The sequence below is a fragment of the Heterocephalus glaber genome, unplaced genomic scaffold (genome assembly GCF_053883595.1).
Source record: "Heterocephalus glaber isolate CG9 unplaced genomic scaffold, H.glaber_assembly_v1.0 deba00001795, whole genome shotgun sequence".
In the NCBI taxonomy this organism is placed as follows: domain Eukaryota; kingdom Metazoa; phylum Chordata; class Mammalia; order Rodentia; family Bathyergidae; genus Heterocephalus; species Heterocephalus glaber.
In genome coordinates, this window is record NW_028258476.1 from 147374 (window position 1) to 169473 (window position 22100).

At 37.0% G+C, this 22100-nt stretch overlaps 1 protein-coding gene and 1 long non-coding RNA gene across 3 annotated transcripts in view; one reads left to right on the forward strand and one right to left on the reverse strand.

The window, feature by feature from the left end:
- The window catches only part of LOC147820800 (uncharacterized), a 7644-nt gene extending 6761 nt beyond the window's left edge, over positions 1-883 (forward strand). Inside the window, exon 4 of the mRNA XM_087203475.1 lies at positions 1-883. This exon is cut by the window's left edge and continues 3614 nt beyond it. The gene's annotated coding sequence lies outside the window, so the exon portion shown is untranslated.
- Positions 1-22100, reverse strand: part of LOC110347036 (uncharacterized) — a 71279-nt gene that overhangs the window by 23788 nt on the left and 25391 nt on the right. For both annotated transcript variants that reach the window (XR_015448176.1, XR_002391375.2), the window contains 2 exons: positions 13568-13678; positions 1-8549 (listed from right to left, as the gene is read on the reverse strand). The exon at positions 1-8549 is cut by the window's left edge and continues 23788 nt beyond it. This is a non-coding gene — a long non-coding RNA (uncharacterized LOC110347036). The remainder of the gene's footprint in view (positions 8550-13567; positions 13679-22100) is intronic.

Genomic DNA, 22100 nt, shown 5'->3' on the forward strand with positions numbered 1-22100 from the left:
CATAGTTTTTGCCAAATCAAAGGTGAGATTTGGATATGACAAAAGTTTTTCTACCATTTTTCCTTTTATTAATGCTTGTTAATTTAAAAAATATTGGGGTTTATTACATTTATGTTTTGATCATATCCAATCCCCTATTTGTCTCCCTTATGGCACCTTAGAAATTTTTCATATCTCTGTGACTGGTGACCATTTCTTTGTCCTTGAGCTGTAAGGCAATACATTTTCCATGATCTGATTTAATTCTTAGACATTCTCTAATAAAACCTAATATTTTTATTAACAGTTTAAGTTGTCATTCATTAATTTTCCATAGTGTCTCAAGATTTTTTATGAAACCAGGTTCAACTTCGAAAATGCTGTCTAAATACAGTCTGAGAAGAGAGTGATCAATTTCCTAAGTAAGTTGAGAAAAGGTATTTTTTATGATGTCAGAGCAATTCATTAGATATTTTTCTACCTGAGTTTTTTACTGGATTCTGATCACCTAGGCTTCCTTTATGAATCATAATATTGCGACAGTGTATAGAGAAAACTGGTGTTAACCAGTAGGAAAACGAGTGGTCCCATTCTGCTGTTGCCTTAGCAGTGAATTCTAATCCAGCATCAAATTCCTGTGTAAGATGTGTAAATGTTTGATGACCAAGACATGAAGTAAACATTTGGAGAACTCAGCCTCATTTAAGCTTGTTATGAGTAGATTTGAGATGTTTCATGTGAGTCTCTATCTTCTTAGATATATGTCTGCTGATTTAGGAGGCAGTGACCTAGGGAGATGTGGCACTGAACTTCACCATGGAGGAGTGGGCTTTCCTTGATCCACCTCAGAAGAAGTTCTAAAGAAATGTGATGTGGAAAACCTTTAGGAATGTGGCTTCTGTAGGTAAGGATCATTTCCTTTTTTTCATTTATGCAATTAGAGAACATTGGTTGTTGCTTATCAGTGCAGTTTCCTTAAGTGGAATATGGAAACATTCTGATGACTGTGCCATGCATGGTCACATTGTCCTTTGAATCTAATTGGAATCTCTTTTAATTTTTATGTAATGTGATAACTCATCATTATATTTCTGTTTCTCTATACTTTAGAAAGAAACTTGGAATGATGGCCAAATTGAAGATGAGTACAAAAAATGCAGGAGACATCTAAGGTAATTTGAAGTCACAAAAAAAAAATGTTCCTCGAGTCAATATGTGAAGAGAAATATTAAAACCAAACAACTGTACAAAGTAGGCCTGGTTCACATTTCTTCAGTCTCACAAAATTTCTCTAAAGATATATACCGGTTGAGTATCTACAATTAGAAAATTTAATATTTGAAATAGTCCAGCATTTGAAATTTAGAAAACGCTGGTATTTGCTACAAATAACATTATCTAATATATCAGAATAAACATTACTTTCCAAGCTCAAGGTTATAAAAACTTTGTATGAAATTTCATTTAGACATTGAGCATATGTGTGTATAATAAAATTTCTTTTATCCTAGAAGCCACATTAAGGATATCTAATTATACAAACATGAATATTTTCTGAAGACCACTATCATATCAAACACCTTATGTAAGGAATGCTGTATGTATTTAAATGTGGTAAAGTCCCCAACTTACAAACAAGTTCTGTTCCAGGAGAATATTGGTAAGTTGGATTCATTTGTAATTCTGACAAGCAAATCTTATATACCTGACACAAATATTCTATGTAAAGCATAAAAAAACCAAACACACACAAAAATACAGCAAGTCCCTGACAGTACTTCACACTTCACACTGTCGAGTCAGCACAGAGCCACGCAACATGACAGTGTCCAACAGACATGGGAGCTGCTACTGTAATTTGTTCACATCTATGAATGTTCCAAATGCAAGGTCCTGTCACATCTCTGAAAGTTTACAACTGAAATGTTCATAAGTAGAGGTCTTATGATACACATTCAGTATTTGCAAAGTTGCTAACCTTGTGGAAGTATTCAAAATCCAAATGAATGCCGCTATTATAATAGCTATATTCAAATAATCCACCAAATCTATCAGTTCATTCATGTTTCAAAGTATTAGAGTGCGGGCTGGGATGTAGCTCAGTGGTTCTGCTGCCTGCCTCATAAGTGTAAGGTCCTGAGTTCGATCCCCAGTACCAAAATAAAAAGTATTAGAATGCACCTTCCTATGTTGTTAATGTTGGGCTGGGGATTTAGCTCAGTGGTTCTGGTGCCTGCCTTGCAAGCACAAGGTCCTGAGTTCAATCCCTGGTACCAAAACAAAAACCTATATTGTTGATGTGAAAGCATCTATGGAAATATGTGTAGTTTCCTCAAAAAATAAAAATAGAAATTTTATCATCTATACTTCTGGCTAAATTCCTCTCAACTTTGAAGTAATTGTATTATAGTAACACATGAATACCCATGTTTGTAACAGCAAGACTTACAATAGCTAAGCTCTGGAAACAGGGTAGATACCCATTCACTGATGAGTAGCTTAAGAAAATAGAGGACAGTCCAGGCAGGATGGTACATGCTTAGAATCCTGTCACACTGAGAAGCTGAGGAAGAAAGATCATACATTCATGCTCAGCCTGGGCACCTTAATGATTGATGACACTGTTTCAAAATAAAAAGTGAATAAGGCTGAGGATATAGTTCAGTGCTGAATCTCTGAATTCAATCTCCACTGGGAAAAAAAAAGTGTATATGTAATGGAATTCAGCCATAAAAAATGATGTCATTTGCCAAAAAATGAATTGATCTTGAGTCCATGATATTGTGTTAAGTCAGACACAGATTTTAATATCACATTATATTATGTATGAAACACCCAAAATATGAATTAAAAGTAAAATAAAGGAGACGTGGTCAAGAAGAAAGAGGCAGACATTATGGAGTGAGTGAAGAGGTTCAGAAGGGAGGGGATAGTCATGGAGGAATTATATCAAAAATAATATATAGTATACATACATATCAGTTCCTCAAAGTGAAAGCAAGTGTTATGTTTTGCAAACGTCAATTATAAACACTCAAATGAAAACCACTGCTTTGGTAAAAGCTGTTTTCAAGCCATTATCCAGTGTACAGTAAATTAATGATCAAATATTCTTGGGGGCATCAGACCAGATCTCCTCGTGGTAAATCAGTAATACAAAGACACTGTTAAATGTGATTGGGTTTGTTTTTCTTTCGTTATAGAAGTGAAGTAGTAGAGAAATGCTGTCAATATATATTTTAGTATCGACATGAAGAAATATTTTTTGGACTCCAGATACTATTGTGTACATGAAAGCCATTGGTATAAGACCTTGTAAAAGCCTTCCTTGTCAATCAGAGCTAACACTGGACTCAAATGAAGTGAATATCAGGAATTTCAAGTGAATCTGTCTAACTAGCAAACATAGGAAAACCTGCACTGACTTCCAGCACTTTCAGACACATGCAAAGACAAATCCTGTGGAGAAACCCTATGAATATAAGCAATGTGGAAAATTGTACTCTGATTGCACTGAATAAACTAACATTGAAGAGAAGCCCTTTGTATGTAAGCAAGATATGAAAGCCTTCAGTATATCCAAATATGTTACATTCCAAGAAAGACATCACAGTAGTGCAGATAAATGGGTGTGTTAATAATGTGGAAAAAGTTAATTCTCACAATTTTATTCAGAGCCATGAAAGAGCTCACTAAAGAAAAACCTATGCATATAGACACTGGAAAATCTTTCACTAATACTTTATTTATAAATGTGAACTAACTCACACTGGAGAGAAACCCTACATATCTAAGTGATGTGTGAAAGCTTTCACTTGATCTTAGCCAAAAGGCTGAGAAGTGATGTATGTGAAAGCTTTCAACACACAGTACTTGTCAAATACATGGAAGGACTTACTGGGGAGAAATGCTTTATTTGTAAGCCATGTCGGAATGTATTCATGCACACTGGCATAATCAATTACATGAAAGAAAACTCAGTGGGGAACAATCCTGTGTATGTAAATGAAGTGGAAAAGCTTTCAGTTATTCCAGTAATCATCATAGATATTAATTAAGAAAGGAAATTAAATTTAAATCCCTTGCATTGACATGAAAGGACTCACAGCAGAGTCCTGCTTTAAAAGCAGTATAAAAATCTGTACATACAGGTATCACTACTTACATGAAAGAATTCAGAGTGGAGAGAATCTGATATGTGGGAAAAGTCTTATTTTTCTCAATGCATTCAGTACATGAAAGATTCACATCAGAGAGAAGCCATATGTATGTAATCAATGTGAGAAATGTTCAGTTCTCCCACTTACCTTAAAATACGTGAAGGAACTAACACTGAAAAGAAACCCTATGCAGATTAAATGAGAAGGCATTTTGTGATTCCTATAACCTCAGAAAATATGCAGAAACTTAAAATGTGAGAATCATTTCTACGTGACCTTCCACATGGCATTGCATATCCGAGCAACTCATAGCAATGTATATCTTGTGGGAACACCTCTAGTCACTTTTGTGTTTGTATTACAAACACAATATTGTGAGAAACCATTAAAAGGATTGTACACAAGTCTTCAGTTATTCTACATGTAAGAATACATATTGGATCAAATCCTTGTGAATGCACAGTGTTTTCGACTATAGCACATAGTTTCAAAAATCCTTTGAAAATATCTCACATAGTGAAGACCTGTACAGGCAAATCATATAAAAACATGGTGTCAATTATGTCTCCATAAAATCCACACCAGAGAGAAGATACCTTAAAGCAGTGATGGTAAACCTATGGTCCATGTGCTGCTGTGGACCTGCAGAGCCCTCTGTCAGCACGTGAGCCAAGTGACTCCAGTATCACTCCAGCAGCAAAGCATTCAAGTTTAATTGCAGTGTTTGCACTTGGCAATAAATAAGCAGGTTTTGGGTTGCAGTGTGGTCACTTGGTCTCTAATGGGTTTGCCATCACTGCCCTGAAACATAAGTACAGTAAACTCACAGTAGATCTCTGGAGTAAATATTTTCATATTCACTTTTAAGGATAAGTGTGGTCACATAATTCTGTACATTCTTGTATGCAATAGTGTGGGAGTTTAATATTGTCTTAATGTAATTAGGTGATTGATAAGTTATTTATTTTGTGCCACATTAGATACACTGATGAATTGTATTTCTTTTTTTTTTCTTTTTTTTCCCCCTTAAGTTTATTGGTACATTTTAGGTATAAAATACAGTTACATTCATCATTGGGATCTTGTACCATTACATGAGTATCTTGGTTCTTATTTTTTCCCCTTCCCCTGCCCTCCCTTCCCTATTTGCAAAGACTTTGTTTCCATTTTTTTCCTTTTCTCATATTTTTTCTTTTCCCTTCTTTCCTTTACCCCTCCCACTTCCTCTGCTCCTTTAGACCTTTTCTTCCTGTTACACAATATCAATTATACACTTTTTAAATTACAATATCAAGATCTAGGAGACATTACCACCGATTTTACAGAATTTAAAAGGATATAGAAAGCATATTTCAAAAATCTGTTTTGAAATAAATTTGACAACTTCTAAGAAGTACCTTGGAAGATAAATTAATGAAGCTAACTCTGGAGGAAATATAAAATTTGAATAGTACCTATTAAAGAAAGTATAGTCCTAGCTTGAAAAGCTACCTGTATGACAACAGCAGGCTCATATACATTTTAACTGATAAATTATATCAAACAATTAAAGCAGAAAAGAGAAGGAACACTTCTCCCCTCATTTTAGGAAGTCAACATTGTGCTAATCCTAAAACTGGATAAAGATAATAGAAGAAAAAGTATGAACATAGATAGACATTTGTTTAACAAAACAAACTATTAGAAGTCAGATCTGGCAGTATGTAGAAAGTGGTTTTGTTATAGGGATGGCAGTGTTGGTTCAGCATTGGAAGATCCACCCCCAAAAGTCATCATTTTAACAGAGGAAAGGAAAAGCCATATGTCACTAGTTGGAGAAAAAGTACTGGACTAAATTCTACAGCTGTTCATGGTAAAAGCTATCAGGAGAGTGGAAGTACAACAGAACCTTCTCAACAGATTAAACACATGTACTCCATACTTGCAGCAAAAATGCCTTATATGAGTGGAGACCATACCGTGCTTTCTTCCTAAGGTGGGGAACAAGGACAGATATACCTACTCTTCATCTGTCCATTAAACTTTGAAACCTAGGCCCTACCAAAATAGTCTGGCAATAAAATGACACAATTAGGATAGGATTGGCAAGGTAGAAGCAAAATCTTTATATTTAGATGAAATGATCATCTACAGAGAAAATAATAAGAAATCTCTAGGAGCCCCTAGAACTTGTATTTGAATTTAGCAGGATTAGAAAACACAAGGTATATATCAAAATTCAGGTCTGTGTATACTTGCTATAAGTGAAGAATTGGATATTGAAATTTAAAAGTAATGTAGGAGTACAAAGGACCTAGAAAAGTTAAAAAAAAAAACTGTTGGAAGATGTTTAGTACCTAATTTTAAGACTTCTTCTAAAGCTACAGTAATCAAGGCAGTGTTGGTATAAGGAAAGACATAGATCATGTGAATAAAACAGAATCTAGAAATAGAACCACACATATATGGTCCACTGAGTTTTGAAAGATTATTTAACATGAGCATTTTATAGAATATAAACTCAATTCAAGAGCCGAGGAAGAGATAGTGTTATCAGCAAACGGCAATAGAACACCTGGTATCCGTATATAAAAAATTAACCTCAACCCTTTATTTCCATACATGAAAATAACTTGAAGGGATCTATGAACCTAAATATGAAAGCCTAGAAGTATAAAACTTTAAGAAAAATTATAAGGGAAAATGTTTATGAATTCAGGATAGGCAAGAACTACCTAGTATAAAAAAGACATGATGTATAAAAGAAAAAAGATTGAGAAATGAGATTCCATCAAAATTTACAACTTTAAATGACATCATTAAAATGAAAAGTAGTCCTTAAACAGACCATATTTACAATACATATAACCTGTGACCAGAATATATGAAGAATTCTTAGAGCTCATTAATAGACAACCCAATTAAAAAGTAGACACAGGAAGATGATAAATAGCCAGTACCGCACAAGGAAAGGTGTGCAACTCTAGAATCAGAAAAATACTACTCAGTACAATAACAAGACTGAATTATACACTCATTAGGGAGATGAAGTTAAAAGTTTTAAAAGCCTTGTCATGACTTTTTCTTTTTGTTGGATTCTCCCCCTTTGCATTTAATTTGTCACACCCAATGGATTCATTCTGCTGGGTTTTCTGGGGCTGTGATCCTCATTGTCTTTTCCCAGGGTATTGTCTAAAATTTTTTGGAGTGCCAGTTTGATATTCATGAAGTTCCTGAGGTGCTCTTTATCATGAAAGTGTCTTATTTCTCCATCAATTTTAAAAGATAGTTTTGCAAGGTACATCAATCTGGGTTGGAGGCTGTTTTCCTTTAGGGCTTGAAATACATCACTCGAGCTCTTCTTGCCTTGAGGGTTTGCACTGAGAAGTCTGCTGTGATTCTGATGGACTTTCCTTTGTATGTGATTTGTTTCTTTTCTCTCACTGCTTGTAGAATTTTGTTCTTCTGTTGGATTTCTGGAATCCTAACTATTATATGCCTTGTGTAGATTTTGTTTGATCAAGGCTATTTGGAGTCCTATATGCCTCACTTATCCATATGTCAAGTTCTTTTCCCCTTCTTGGGAAGTTTTCTGCCATCACTTCTGTGAACAGTTTTTTTTTTTGCCATCTGCACTCTCTCCTCTTTCTTCATTGACTCCAGTCAGTCTTATGTTATTCTTCTTTGCATCGTCTAGCAGCTGCTGGATTTATTTCTCATGTTCCTTTACAATTTTAAAGCAATTTTTCCTTTCCTGGTCATTAATTGCAATCTTTTCTTCTATATCTGAAATTGTATCCTCACATTGGTTCATTCTGCTGCGCAGACTTTTGATGGAGTTTTTAATCTCCTGGAAATCTGTTTGCATCTGTTTTATGGATTCCATTTGTTTCCTATGTTGGGATTCCATCATGTTCCTCAGATCCTCTATTTTTTTATCTGTGTCCTCTCTAGATTTATTAATCATGTCTTGCACCATGAGCAAAGTCTTTGCTGTTATCTGAGTAATTATTTCTGATTTCATTTTTTCCAGATCCTCTTTTGTTGCCAGTTCAGAGTCTAGGTGGTTGAATATCAGATTGTTCCATCTCGTTTTCCTTTGGGGTTGCTGTAGGTGATCCAGAAGTCTGTTTTTGAGGCTTGTTTACGTGTCTTCTCATTTCCATGGTGGGGGGGGGGTTGCTTCTGGTGCCCACATGGCTCACCTCTGCCCTAGGGAGCTTGGGATGGTGACAGGGGAGCTTCCTTCCAGGTGCTGGAACCGGCTTAGCTTCTCTGCCCTAGGGGCTTGGGATGGCGACGGGGGAGCTTCCTTCCAGGTGCTGGGACCAGCTCAGCTTCTCTGAATTGTATTTCTTATATGCAAATGATATAGGGGAAGAGATACAACTCCCAAATCTGCTAGATATCCAAAGTGCGAGTTCGTATTCTCTAAAATAGAAGAACGAATTTTAGGAACAACAGTTTAAGAGTAGGAAAAATTTATTGAGAGAAAGCTTCTGTCTTGAGAATCAGAGGGGGACTGGAAAGTGAGTTGCCCGCTCACCCAACTTCTCAAAGGTGTTTTATGGGACAAAGCCATGAGGTGAGGTGGGTTCAAGGTGGGACAAAACCATAGTCAACTAGTGAGACTACGGGTGCAGTCACTTAGGTAAGATTGATCCAATGAGAAATCACAAGGTGGGCAAAACTATGAACAACCAATAAGATTATGACAGGTGTAGTGGCTTAGGTAATGATTAAATGGGGATCCAGTGGGGAAACAAGTCATGTAGCAAGTGTACAAGGAATGAGCAAGGATTTTTGGTGGTAAGGGGTGGGTCAGGGATCTTTCTTGGAACATCTTGGACCCCCACCCAAGTGATTGATACCTATTTAGAATATCAGTCACTGCTGTTCATGCTATGTGGGTGTGGTAGTTTCTCCTTCTACAACGCTGGCTTTCAGTGCATGTGTCTTGATTGTCCTCCATGTTGGCTCCTCTGGGCTGGCCCTATCTAACTGCCTACAAGATAGCTAACTTACCTATCTACAATACCAGTAGGCTCAGTATTTTTGCAGGTTATTTTTTGTTCCCTTTGTTTCGTTTTTAGCAATTGTGGAGTTATAAGACACCAAATTGAATTTTTGTTAACTGCTGTAATTTTTCCACTAGCTTACATTTACATTTTTGCTACATATCATCCATTTTCCATTTTTCTTTTTCTTTTTTTTTTTTTTTTTTTTAGTAGGCTTCCTTTTTAGTTCAGGTTGGCCTTGACCTCACTAGCCCAGGCTTGCCTAGAACTCAGCAATTCTCCTGCCTCAGCCTCCTGAGTGCTGGGATTACAGGCATATGCTAACACATTTGGCTCATTTTCTATTTTTCGAACAAAACAATTTTAATTGGATGTTACATTTTATAATTATAATGCATATTGTAAAATTTCTATACATGTGCATTATATAGAGTTCAACTTGCTGGTTAGGAAATATGTTTTTCTGAGAAGATATCTATATATCTCAACATAATTACAGTTATATGAAGTACAAAATCTTGTCTGTTTTTTCTTTGATATCAGAGCCATTATGTATATATTATATATTGTATATATTTTTATCATAAATTTTACTTTTCACGCTCACATTGCTATGATTTATTTTCATAGTAATCTTTCTATCAGTCATTATACCAAAAATATATACTGCTAGGACCCCCGCTACCAAAGACCAACAGGATGATATCTTTCTCAAACAAGATACTGTAAAATGAATATAGTGAACAATATACCTTATCTTAATATAATACTTAGAAAAATTAACCATTAGGTGGGCAATATCAAGAGTTATGTCTATCAAAATGAAATATTTAGTGTCTCATGTAATTCATGACATGCTACTTTGAAGAGTACAGTATCAATTTTTACACTTTTGAACATGTGGCTAATTTAACTGTAGTTCATTTCTATTTCTTTCCATCAGGAATTTGTACAGTGCATACTGCTGTTCCAGAGATGAAATAGTAAAAATAAGATATTTTATCTTGAGGACATTTATTTGCCATTAATTTAGCATAAAAACCTTGCTGGTACTGGTGGTTTATGTCTGTAGTCCTATGCTCTCAAGAAGCAGAGGTGGAATAAGACTGCAGGATTCAAGCCAGCCTGGGCAACTTAGTTGGACCTTGTCTCAGAATAAAATATGAAAAGGCAAGGCTGCTGTTGTAACTCAGTGTTTTAAGGCTCTTGAGTAAATCTCTGTGCCTTACTAAAGAATGATTGAAAATCTACCTAGTTTATTTCTTTAGTTTTGTGTTATATTTTAGCTACTATTTATATTATAGAATTGTATAATTTTTAGTACTGTTCATCATTGCTTCTGCTCTCCCAAGTTTTTCCTTTCATCTTACAAAGAAAGTCAAACAGAGAGCACAGGTCTTCAACCAACCCACAAACCTCATAGTGATCATTTCTCCCATGGTAATGGACTCACGTTTGCATGTTTCCATCACCATGTCACAAACATGAAATTCCAAAGTTCTGCATATGATTAATGTTACTATGTATCTTAGAAAGGGATGATAAAGCAAATGATGCCAAAACATCTAATGGAATGAATACACCAGAGTGACCTGTTTATGGTTGTAAATGTCCACATCTGGAAAACAGAATGAGTCCACATAAATAACCTAATGATGCCTCTTGGGTTGTTCTTGAAAAATGAGAACAATCCAAATCAAGTACAAGTAAGAAAATTATAAACATCAAAGCAGAAATTAATAAAATTGAGGCTAACAAAACAATACAAAATATCACAATATTATCTCAATAGATGCAAAAAAGCCTTTGACAAAATCCAATATAATTCATAAAAACTCTGAAGAAAATAGATGTGGAATGGTTTTATCTTAATCCAGTAAAAGCCATTTATAAAAAGCCTACCAACATTACATTAAATGGGAAAAAACTGAAAGTTTTTCCTTAAAAATTAGAAAAAAGAGGAGAAGGATGTCCACTATCACTGCTCCTCTTCAGTATACTCAAAATAATTAGCCACAGCAATCAGGAAAAATGATACATATAGAAAAGGAAGAAGTCAAATTAACATTAATTGCAGATTACATGATTACAAAGAAAACCCAAAAATATACTGAATGATAATAAAAATTAACTGAATTTAGTAGTGTACCTTAATACAAAATCAAAACACAAATATTTATAGAATTCTTGTACAATAATAATGAACTCACAAAAATTTGAAAATGCTGTTTACAATAAATGAAAAATAAATACTTAAGAATTAACCTAAACAAAAAAATGAAAACCTCTAGTATGAAAACTACAGTATTCTAAAAAGAAAGAGATTGAAAGGGACATCCGGTGGAAATATATCTGGTGAACCTGGAGAAAAAAATCAATATTGTCAAAATGGCCATAGTTGCAAAATGAATATACATATTTAACATAAACAAAATGCCAAGGAGCATTCCTCACAGAGCTAGAGAAAGCAGTCCTATAATTCACATGTAATCAGGAGAGCAAGAATAGCAAAAGCAATAGTGCGCAAAAGAGCAAAGCAAGAAGCATCACATTCCCTAACTTCAATTTATATTACTAAGCTACAGTGTAAGAACAGCAAGTTACTAACACAAAAACTGACATGTAAGTCACTGGAATAAATTTGGAGAAACAACTTCAGGCACATTCAGCTGTATCATTATTGAAAAAGCTGCCAAACACATGCTAAAACTGGTGGTGAACCTGTGGCATATGTACTACAGCAGAGATGCAGAGCCCTCTGTCAGCACACAGACCAAGTTGCCCCAGTGAGCCAAGTCACTCCAGTGAGCCTAGCTGCCCTGGCATTGCCCCAGGAGCAGAACATTCAGGTTTAATTGCAGTGTTAGCACTTTGTGGTAAGTGGGTTTTAGGTTGCAGTTTGTGCACCTAGTTTTCTAAAAGTTTTGCCATCACTCTGCTAGAATATGGATAGTCTTTAACAAATGGTGCTGGGAAAACTGGTTATCCACATGTAGAAGATAGAATCTAAACCCATATCTCTCACTATGTACTAAACTATAAACAAAATGGGTCGGAAATCTAAAAGTTAAAACTCCAAGATAAAACTCTTGAAGACATGGGCATGGACAAGGACATAACACCAATTGCACAAGATACAATATCCTGGGTCCACAAATGGAATCATATCAAATTAAAAAGCTTCTGCACAGCAGAAAAACAATGAACAACATGAAGAGAAAACCTAAATAATGGGAAAATATTTTACCTTCTACCCCTCAGAAAAAGGACTAATAGGTAGAATATATAATTTTTTTTAAATTAGACTTCCTAAAATAAAAGACCCAATCAAAAACAGATAATTGAAATAGACATTTCTTAGAAGATGTAGAAATGGCCGATAAATATATGAAAAATGTTCAAATCTCTGACCATTAGAGAAATGCAAATTAAAACAACACTGACATTCCATCTTACTCCAGAATAAATGTCTTATTATCAAGTAATGAAATAGTATCAACTGCTGATGAGGCTGGAGTAAATGAAAACTTTTCCATTATTAAAAAGAAAGTAGACTAGTCACAACCACCATGCAAATAAATATAGATAAGTATATTTTTAGTTCCTCAAAGAACTAAAAATATGGTTTTTATTTTACCCACCTATTTCCTTTCTAGATATCTTTCCAAAAATTAAAAACATCATATTACAGGTGCTGGGGATGTAGTTCCGTAGTAGAGCACTTGCCTAGCATATGACAGGCTCTGGATTTGATCCCCAGCACCGCAAAAAAACAAGAAACATCATATTAGAGTGATACATGAATACTCATGTTTATAGGAGCACAACTCATATAGCTATTGTCATCAGGGGTTTGCAAGGGAATTAGATTTAATACAGGACATATAATTTATAGGATTATTATATTTACCCAAGAAGTCAAATACGGAGGAGGGCAAGAGATTAGCCACATGCTAGAGACCCAAAGAATCCAGCCAAGGATCTGGATCCCACAGCAATGTCCCACACAAGTCCAGCTGAAGGCCTAGAGTCCAAGGCAATGTCCTCCACAAGTCCAGCCAGAGCCACAGCAATAATTCATGCTTGTATGTGTAGGGAACAGGGAAAGGGGATGTTACTAGAACATCTGTAGTGAGTCCTAGTCTGCGAGCCACAGCAGCACAAGGCAAATTAGTATATTAGACAGAAAAGATAGAAAAAGTGAGACTTAGAGAAGAAGCTGAGCTCTGGGCCTGATCAGTGCTGCTCTGGGCAGCAAAGACAACAGGCCCGAGCTTGCCACACCTTGATTCAGTACATCAGGAGAAACGGATGCAACAGATGACTCAGGGCAGAGAGCTCAGTACATCGGGAGAGTAACAAAGGTAAAAGGTGACTCAAAGGGCAGTTGCCACAGTGGCGAAAATCCTAAAACAATGAGGAACTACGCACATGAAGGTTTTGTTCCTCCCAGGATGTCTTCAGCTCGTGCAATCTTGTCCTGGAGAATCACAGCATCACTAGAGCGCTGAGGTTTTAGGTGTGACCGGAGGTGAAGAAGGCCTGTAGGCAGGAGAACTAGGTCTTAGTTTAATTGTGAAATGATTTTTCCCCAAAATCATGTAGAATTGCTTCTGACAGTTCATATTGAGGATCTGCAGCAGGAAGGCCCAATGCCAGTGGTGGAAGCCAGAAAAACCTGTGCCAGTGAAGTGAAGGATTTGTGCCACCAGGCTGAGGAATCTACACTGGAGCCAGGAAGTGATGCTCATGGTGAAGATCAGAGCTCCCCTGATCAGAACAGCAGACATTCCCAGTGACAGTGAGGCCCTGACCTCCTCCTCCAACGAGATCAGCCAAGTTCCCATCAGGAAAACCAGCTACAGCAAGCTTCTAGAAGATCAACAGCCCCAAATCTTTCCCTCCAGTTCTTTTTTTATGGCTACTGGCAACAATCCTCAGGTGGATCCTCCATACCCAGACTATACTGATTCAGTTCAGCTGGGCGTTACAAGTTGCCCATTAGTTAATCCACCACATGAGCTAAATCTTGAAAGCAGCCTGTGTGTTCAACAACAAATAAATGAGTAGAGACAATGTACTTATACACAGAGGAGTACTTCTCTACCATAAAGAAGGATAAACGAGTCATTTACACAACAGGAGTGCATCTCCAACCCATATTATTAAGTAAAATAAATCAAAAAGGATGGGGAAGTGACAGATTTGTGAGCAAAAATAATTCAACCTCTCGAACATTCACAATCCAGATTTTGGGAAACATCAACTTGGAAAAGAACAAGAGAGAAGTAGATCACCAGGTAACCAGAGGAATCTAATAGGAAAATATAAATGAACAGAGAAATTGAAGGAACAGAACACAAAGTGGGGGAAGGGATGAAACCATCTGCACTTCTCAGCTTGTAGTGGTTCATGGCTCCCAGCAGCTCACGGTAACTCATGCCTGATGGCAGCTCACAGCCTTGAAAGACAAAGTAAATACTGGAGACTCAAGTAGGCTTCAGGGAGCAACAGGGTGGACCAGACTGCTGGGCAGTTGTGATCCCCAGGGAGAGCGTAGGGTTCTGTTCCCTGAAGTACTTCTGCAAGGAGCAGCTGGTGAATGATTCTAGTACAAGTGCACAAAAATATCCCTGTACACAGTGCTTGGTTGAAAACCGTCCTAGGGAAGGCTTGTTTGAACCTGGGTTCCAGAGTAGGCACACGGCTCCACTGCAGAGCCCACAGTGCTATAATCCCATAGTGATATAATCCCATAGTGACTGGGCAAAAGAACGCCACTGGAGACGGCTCCAGTCCGGGAGCAGGCTGGAAAGAGACTCCTGAGAAGTCTTTGAGCTAAAGGACAAAGGCCTCGCTCCCACAACAGAGACCAGACTCAGGTTGAGTTGCTCTGATTGGAAGGCTATGGCACTGACGCCATTGTATTACTCTGCTGACGTCAGCATACAGTATGGATTAGGGGTTTGGCTGCTTTATCTGCAGGGATATGTCTTGACTTGGATATTTTCCCAGCACTGCCTACCCTGCATTCAAAATCATAGAAATATTTTTTATTTGTTCTTTATGTGTGTGTGTGTGTGTGTGTGCGCGCGCGCGTGATTTTCATTTTTCATCTTTACTAGTTTATTGAGGTTTGGAGACTTTTCCTTTGTCCATTTTCCTGGCTCCTTTTTTTTCTGTCTTTTACTTATTTTTTTATGTTTGAATTTTTCCTCTTCTACCTTTAAATCTTCTATCTTTAATTATTTTTCATTTATTTTTATTCTCCATATAATTTCCTTCTCTCCTTTTTTTTTCAGTACCGGGGATCGAACTCAGGACCTTGCGCTTGCGAGGCAGGTGGCAGAACCACTGAGCTACATCCCCGGCTCTTTTTCTCCCTTTTTCTCATCTATTTCTCATCAATTTTTCCTTTTCCAATTCTATAAACATTTTTTACCCTCAATAGGGTTCTTTAGCCCTACTTCTCTCTCCTCTTTCTCATATCATATAATTTAAAATTTATCTTTTTGCATTCCCCTGTTCTCAGCTCCCTATATATTTAATAGCATAATCATAGAGCTTCATTAGTCTTTAGACAGTTGACACTATAAAATTACTGCTGAATTCTTTTATTTCATTAGTAGAGATATAGCTGTCTCATGGGTTGTCTTGGGGTTTACACTGTAACAGTGGATTTTTCTCTAATGTTTTCTCTTAATGGTTTCTCTAATGTTAAGGGTGGTGCATAATTTGTTCCTATAATATATTAATATACAATGTGTGTTGGGTGATACTACTGTTGCTGATTTGCTTGATATTACTGTAGCTGATTTGCTTGACATTGTTGCTATTAATGGGTTATCTCTGTAAGCCAATAATCAGATTACTTTTGTGACATTAACAATAATAGGGTAAAGGGGCTGGGGATTTAGCTCAGTGGTTTCGCCACCTGCTGCACAAGCGCAAGGACCCGAGTTCGATCCCCGGTACCAAAAAAAACCCAAAAAAAACCAAAAAAAAAAAAAAAAATGACGAGGATTTAGCTAAGTGGTCTCACTGCCAGCTGTGCAAGCACAAGGACCTGAGTTCGATCCCCGGTACCAAAAAAAAAAAGATTAACAATAATAGGGTACATTTCCACAAAACCTGGTGTTGGGCAAGTTACACTGAATCTTCTCCTTCCAAACTAATCAAGGTGGTAATATATCTTGGGACACAGGGAATGGACTATTGTTACCCATGCCCAAAGTACATCATTAAAAAGTGACAACTAAAGAGATCTCTATATTAGCAATAAAGTCTTTACAGTATAAGCATAACAAACCACAGCATGAAACAAAACAATCAAACAAAAAAAAAATAGAAACCTGAGAAGACAAGGAAACAAAATGCCTCCCAAAACTCCAAACTCACTCAAAGCCAAACCAGAGGGCACTGACGGGAGAATAGCATGAGCCACACACCCAGATTACTCAAAAGGGTAACAGGGGAGGTGAGAAAACAGATCAAATTAGTGCTCATGAGGATCATCAAAGATATAACTAAATAGGTAATGAAAGTCATAACAAAATGATCCAAGAGCTTTCAGAAGATACTAATAAAAAACTAGGTGAAACAAAAATGATACAAAACATGAATGACCAGTTTAGAAATGCACTAGAATCCATAAAAGGGTTTCAATCTTAAATCCAGAAGATTAAAAATTATATCAAAAGTATTAGCAGCACAAGCAACCAATGTGAGGACAGAATTTAAGAACTAGTAGAGAATGATGTATTCAAAGACCAACTACTGACACACCTTAAAAGCAATAAGAGAACATGAAAAGTGGATTCAATAACTGCTAGATGACACAAGGACTAATGCAAGAAAAATTGAAATAAGTGAAAAATCAGAAGGCAGCACAAATTACATAAAAAACCTGTTCACAGTAATATCAGCAGAAAACTCTTTCAAAATAAAGGGAAAGAAGTGAACGTACAGATAAGTGATATATATCCACAAATAGCTACAATTAAAAGAGACCTCTCCACACCACCTAATACTCAGAGTTCTAGATACCCACAGGGAGAAAATCTTAAAAGCCGTTAGAGAAAGGCAACAAATCACATATAATAATAAACCCACTAGAATTACAGCAGACTTCTCAACTCAGACATTAAAGAAAAGGAGGCCTTGAAGTGAAGTGTTTCAAGCCTTAAAAGACAAAAACTTCCTACCCTGACTTATGTACCTTGCAGTTTTTTCCTTTAAAATTGAAGGAGAAATAAGATATTTCCATTACAAGGAGTACCTGATGAAATTTATGACCAAACCAGCATTACAAAAAACTCTCTAGAATATCCCAGAAAGAAACACTGAAGCCAACAATGCCAATAACTCAGAATGAATGAATATGGCTGGCAGAATGAGCAGCTAAGCAAAAGGAAATAAATTTTTAAAAACCAGCAACCAAAAAAAATGCAATGACAGGAATATGTCATTATCTCTCAGTAATATGAATTAAATGAGAATGGTTTCAACTCCTCAGTCAAGACATAGATTGTCAGAATGGATCATGAAACAAAATGCAACCATATTCAGTGTACAAGAAACATTTAATTTTTAAAATTCATAAATTAAAATCAAAAGTATGGAAACACTATTCCATCCAACAGGAACCCAGAACAAAACAGGAGTAGATATCTTAATTTCAAATAAAGTGGATTTCAAACCAAGACTAATCAGAAGAGACAGAGCCAATCCCAAAACCCAGGAGGAGGCTCCCAGGCTGCCATTCCACCACTCCCAGGGCAGAGGAGGTGAGCTGCGCAGGCACCAGCACCATCCCCCCACCAAGGAAAAGAGAAGACACATAAACAAGCCTCAAAAACAGACTTCCAGATCACCTACAGTAACCCCAAAGGGAAATGAGATGCAGCAATCTGATACTCAACCACCTGGACTCCCTGAACTGGCAACAAAAGAGGATCTGGAAAAAATGAAATCAGAAATAATTTCTCAGATAACAGCAGAGATTGTGCTCATGGTGCAAGACATGATTAATAAATCTAGAGTGGACACAGATAAAAAAAATAGAGGAGCTGAGGAACATGATGGAATCCCAACATAGGAAACAAATGGAATCCATAAAACACATGCAAACAGATTTCCAGGAGATTAAAAATTCCATTAAACGTTTATGCAGCAGAATGAACCAATGTGAGGACAGAATTTCAGATATAGAAGATAAGATTGCAATTAGTGACCAGGAAAAGAAAAATTGCTTTAAAATTATAAGGGACCACGAGAAATCAATCCAGCAGCTGCTAGACAATGCAAAGAAGAATAACAAGACTGATTGGAGTCAATGAAGAAACAGGAGAGAGTGCAGATGACATAAAAAAACTGTTCACACAAGTGATGGCAGAAAACATCTCAAGAAGGGGAAAAGAACTTGACATACAAATAAGTGAGACATACAGGACTCCAACTAGCCTTGATCAAACAAAAAATCTACACATAGGCATATAATAGTTAGGATTCCGGAAATCCACCAGAAGAACAAAATTCTACAAGCAGTGAGAGAAAAGAAACAAATCACATACAAAGGAAAGCCCATCAGAATCACAGCAGACTTCTCAACACAAACCATCAAGGCAAGAAGAGCTTGGAGTGATGTATTCCAAGCCCTGAACGAAAACAGCCTCCAACCCAGATTGATGTACCCTGCAAAACTATCTTTTAAAATTGATGGAGAAATAAGATACTTTCATTATAAAGAGCACCTTAGGAACTTCATGAATACCAAACCAACACTCCAAAATATTTTAGACAAAATCCTGGGAAAAGACAATGAGGATCACAACCCCAGGAAGCCCAGCAGAATGAATCCATTGGGTGTGACAAATTAAACGCAAAGGGGGAGAATCCAACAAAAAGAAAAAGTCATGACAAGGCTTTTAAAACTTTTAACTTCATCTCCCTGATGAGGGTATAATTCAATCTTGTTATTGTACTGATTAGTATTTTTCTGATTCTAGAGTTGCCCACCTTTCCTTGTGCTGTACTGGCTATCATCTTCCTGTGTCTACTTTTTGGTTGAGTTGTCTATTAATGAGCTCTAAGAATTCTTCATATATTCTGGTCACAGGTTATATGTATTGTAAATATGGTCTGTTTAAGGACTACTTTTCATTTTAATGATGTCATTTAAAGTTGTAAATTTTGATGGAATCTCATTTCTCAATCTTTTTTCTTTTATACATCATGTTTTTTGTATCCTAGGAAGTTCTAGCCTACCTTAAATTCATAAACATTTTCCCTTATAATTTCTTAAAGTTTTATAGTTTTATTCTTTCATATTAAGGTTCATAGATCCTTTCAAGTTATTTTTATGTATGGAAATAAAGGGTTGAGGTTAATTTTTTTATATACGGATACCAGGTGTTCTAGAGCCATTTGCTGACAACACTATCTTTTCCTCTGCTCTTGAATTGAGTTTATATTCTACAAAATGTTAGTGTTAAATAATCTTTCAAAACTCAGTGGACCATATATGAGTGATTCTAGTTTTAAATTCTCTGTTTTATTCCAATGATCTATGTCTTTCCTTACACCAATACTGCCTTGATTACTGTAGCTTTTGAGGAAGTCTTAAAATTAGGTACTAAATGTCTTCCAACACTGTTTTTTTTCTCTCCCTTTTCTTTTTCTTTTTACTTTTCCAGGTCCTTTCTACTCCTACATATATATATATACAAGAGTTAAGAAGACATACTATAGGGCCAGAGATTTAGCTCAGTGGTTCCGCCGCCTGCTGCGCAAGCACAAGGACCTGAGTTTGATCCCCAGTACCAAAAAAAAAAAAATTAAATAAAGACATACTATAACACAAAATTTGTACATGAGTTTTGTTTTGCAAATATTGTAGTTAATTAGGTAGAGATTGATACCTAGAAAAGGACCAGGCCCAAGAAAAGGCCAGTTCTAAGATGAGGTGAACCAGGTCTGTGGTTGTGGACTGGGCTGACAGAAACCAGGCCCCAAGATGGAGACATGATGGCTGGACTCACAAGCCTCATCAGACATAAATAACTTAAAAGTTGTACTGTAACTATCACCATCTTGTCAGGTCAGCCCAAAGAATGAAACAAAAGAATAGATGGAGACCAGGACACCCTGAACCTTGCTCCTAGCCCTTCCAGGGATGCCTTTGTTCTTCTCTGTGCTAACAGTTAGAGATAAACTGAAGTTAATGATGCCTGCAGATGTATCCTTGCTACATTCTTTGCTGGAATATTAGATCAATATTAGCTAAGCAACTGTACTTGTAACGCTCTAGGTTGATTTTAGCTTGAACTGAGGGAACCTGCAACATGATTTTAATGTATAAAAAACTGCTAGATACCAGACGTGATGGTGCACTCCAGCACTGGGGAGCTGAGGCAGGAGGATTGCCACAAGGCTAGCCTGAACATAGTGAGTTCAAGGCCAGCTTGAACTACATAGTGAGAACTTGGACACCTACGCGTACACACCCTCCAGCAGTCAGGAGCTTTTCCCTTTAATAAACTTCTTTCTAACTTGCCTTTGTATCCTCAGTTCCATTCTTTGGGGACATGAGACGGAAGTAGGAACCAGGCACACTTAAAAGGCTGACGGTTGCCAGGTCTGGTGGCACATGCCTGTGATCCCAGCACTTGGGAGGCAGGAGGATCGCGGCTAGCCTAGGCTACACAGTGAGTTCAGGGATACAAAGGGATACAAAGAACTACAGAGGGAGACACCACCTCAAACCTCCCCCCAAAAAAGGTTGGTAAATCATGGTGATTTCAGAAGCCCAATCTAAAACTGCCAAGGCTGCACATGACTGTCATCCCAAGAGTCGAGGAAGTGGAAACAGTATCAAAAGTTCTCCCCAGCCTGAGCAGCTTAAAAAATTGGTCTCAAAAATAAAAATAAATAAATAAATAAAAATTTGGGGAGATGTAGCTCAGAGCAAAATTCTTGAGTTCAGTTCCTGTATAATAAAAAAAATCAAACACACCTTGAAATCTTGTATCCAAGAGAAACCCCCTCTAGTCCAATTCACTGATGATGTCCACACTGTTTTTAAACCTGCAACAAGACCAGTTTCCAAATTTCTAATTTTGTCTCAAAAGTGAGTAGGTGAGCTGATCAGTAGTCAGAGAAGAAATACTTATCTGTTACTAAGTTCTCCTTTCTTTAGGCTTGTGACCTTTGACCCACTTTCAGACCAAGTCACCAGACAATCCTTCATTTATTGTCACACTAACAGCAATCAGACTTCAGGAGATTAATGCTGTAACTGCTGATTTTTGCCACCCACCAAAATCCCCTATCCTCTCATTTCCATTTTATTTCCCTTTACTCTTGCCTATTGAAAACTTCCTTTGGGCCGGGGATTTAGCTCAGTGGTTCCACAGCCTGCTTTGAAAGTGTAAGGTCCCAGATTCAATCCCCGGTACAAAACAAACAAAAAATCCTTTTATTCCTATTCATTCATAGGCCTGCAGACCTTAACTATGAGAATTTACCCCTACTTCAGTACTTGTTTTATACAAAGTCTGTATCAATCGGTGTTTCCTTTTTTTTGTGTACCGGGGATCGAATTTGGGAACCTGCGCTTACGAAGCAGGCGGCGGCACCACTGAGCTAAATCCCCGGCCCTCGGTGTTCCAATTTTTAAAATAATGTTTAGAAACCATCCAAGGACTACAGCGATTATTTCAGAATTGACACCGCTTTCCCTTCCACTCATACAATGCTCCAGGTGAACGCGCTTCTCGGTGGGGGTTTATCAGGCAGCCCCTTAGCAGGGGCCCTCCCCTCCCTTGGTAATATATTAACATCCCCTTCATTTTCCTTAGCATCCTAAACTCCATGGGAAGCCTCACTTACATAGTCTAATTGTAGAGAATACTTTATTTAGTAAGCTTATAAATAAGGCACCTACCCAGGGAAAGGGCTTGAGATA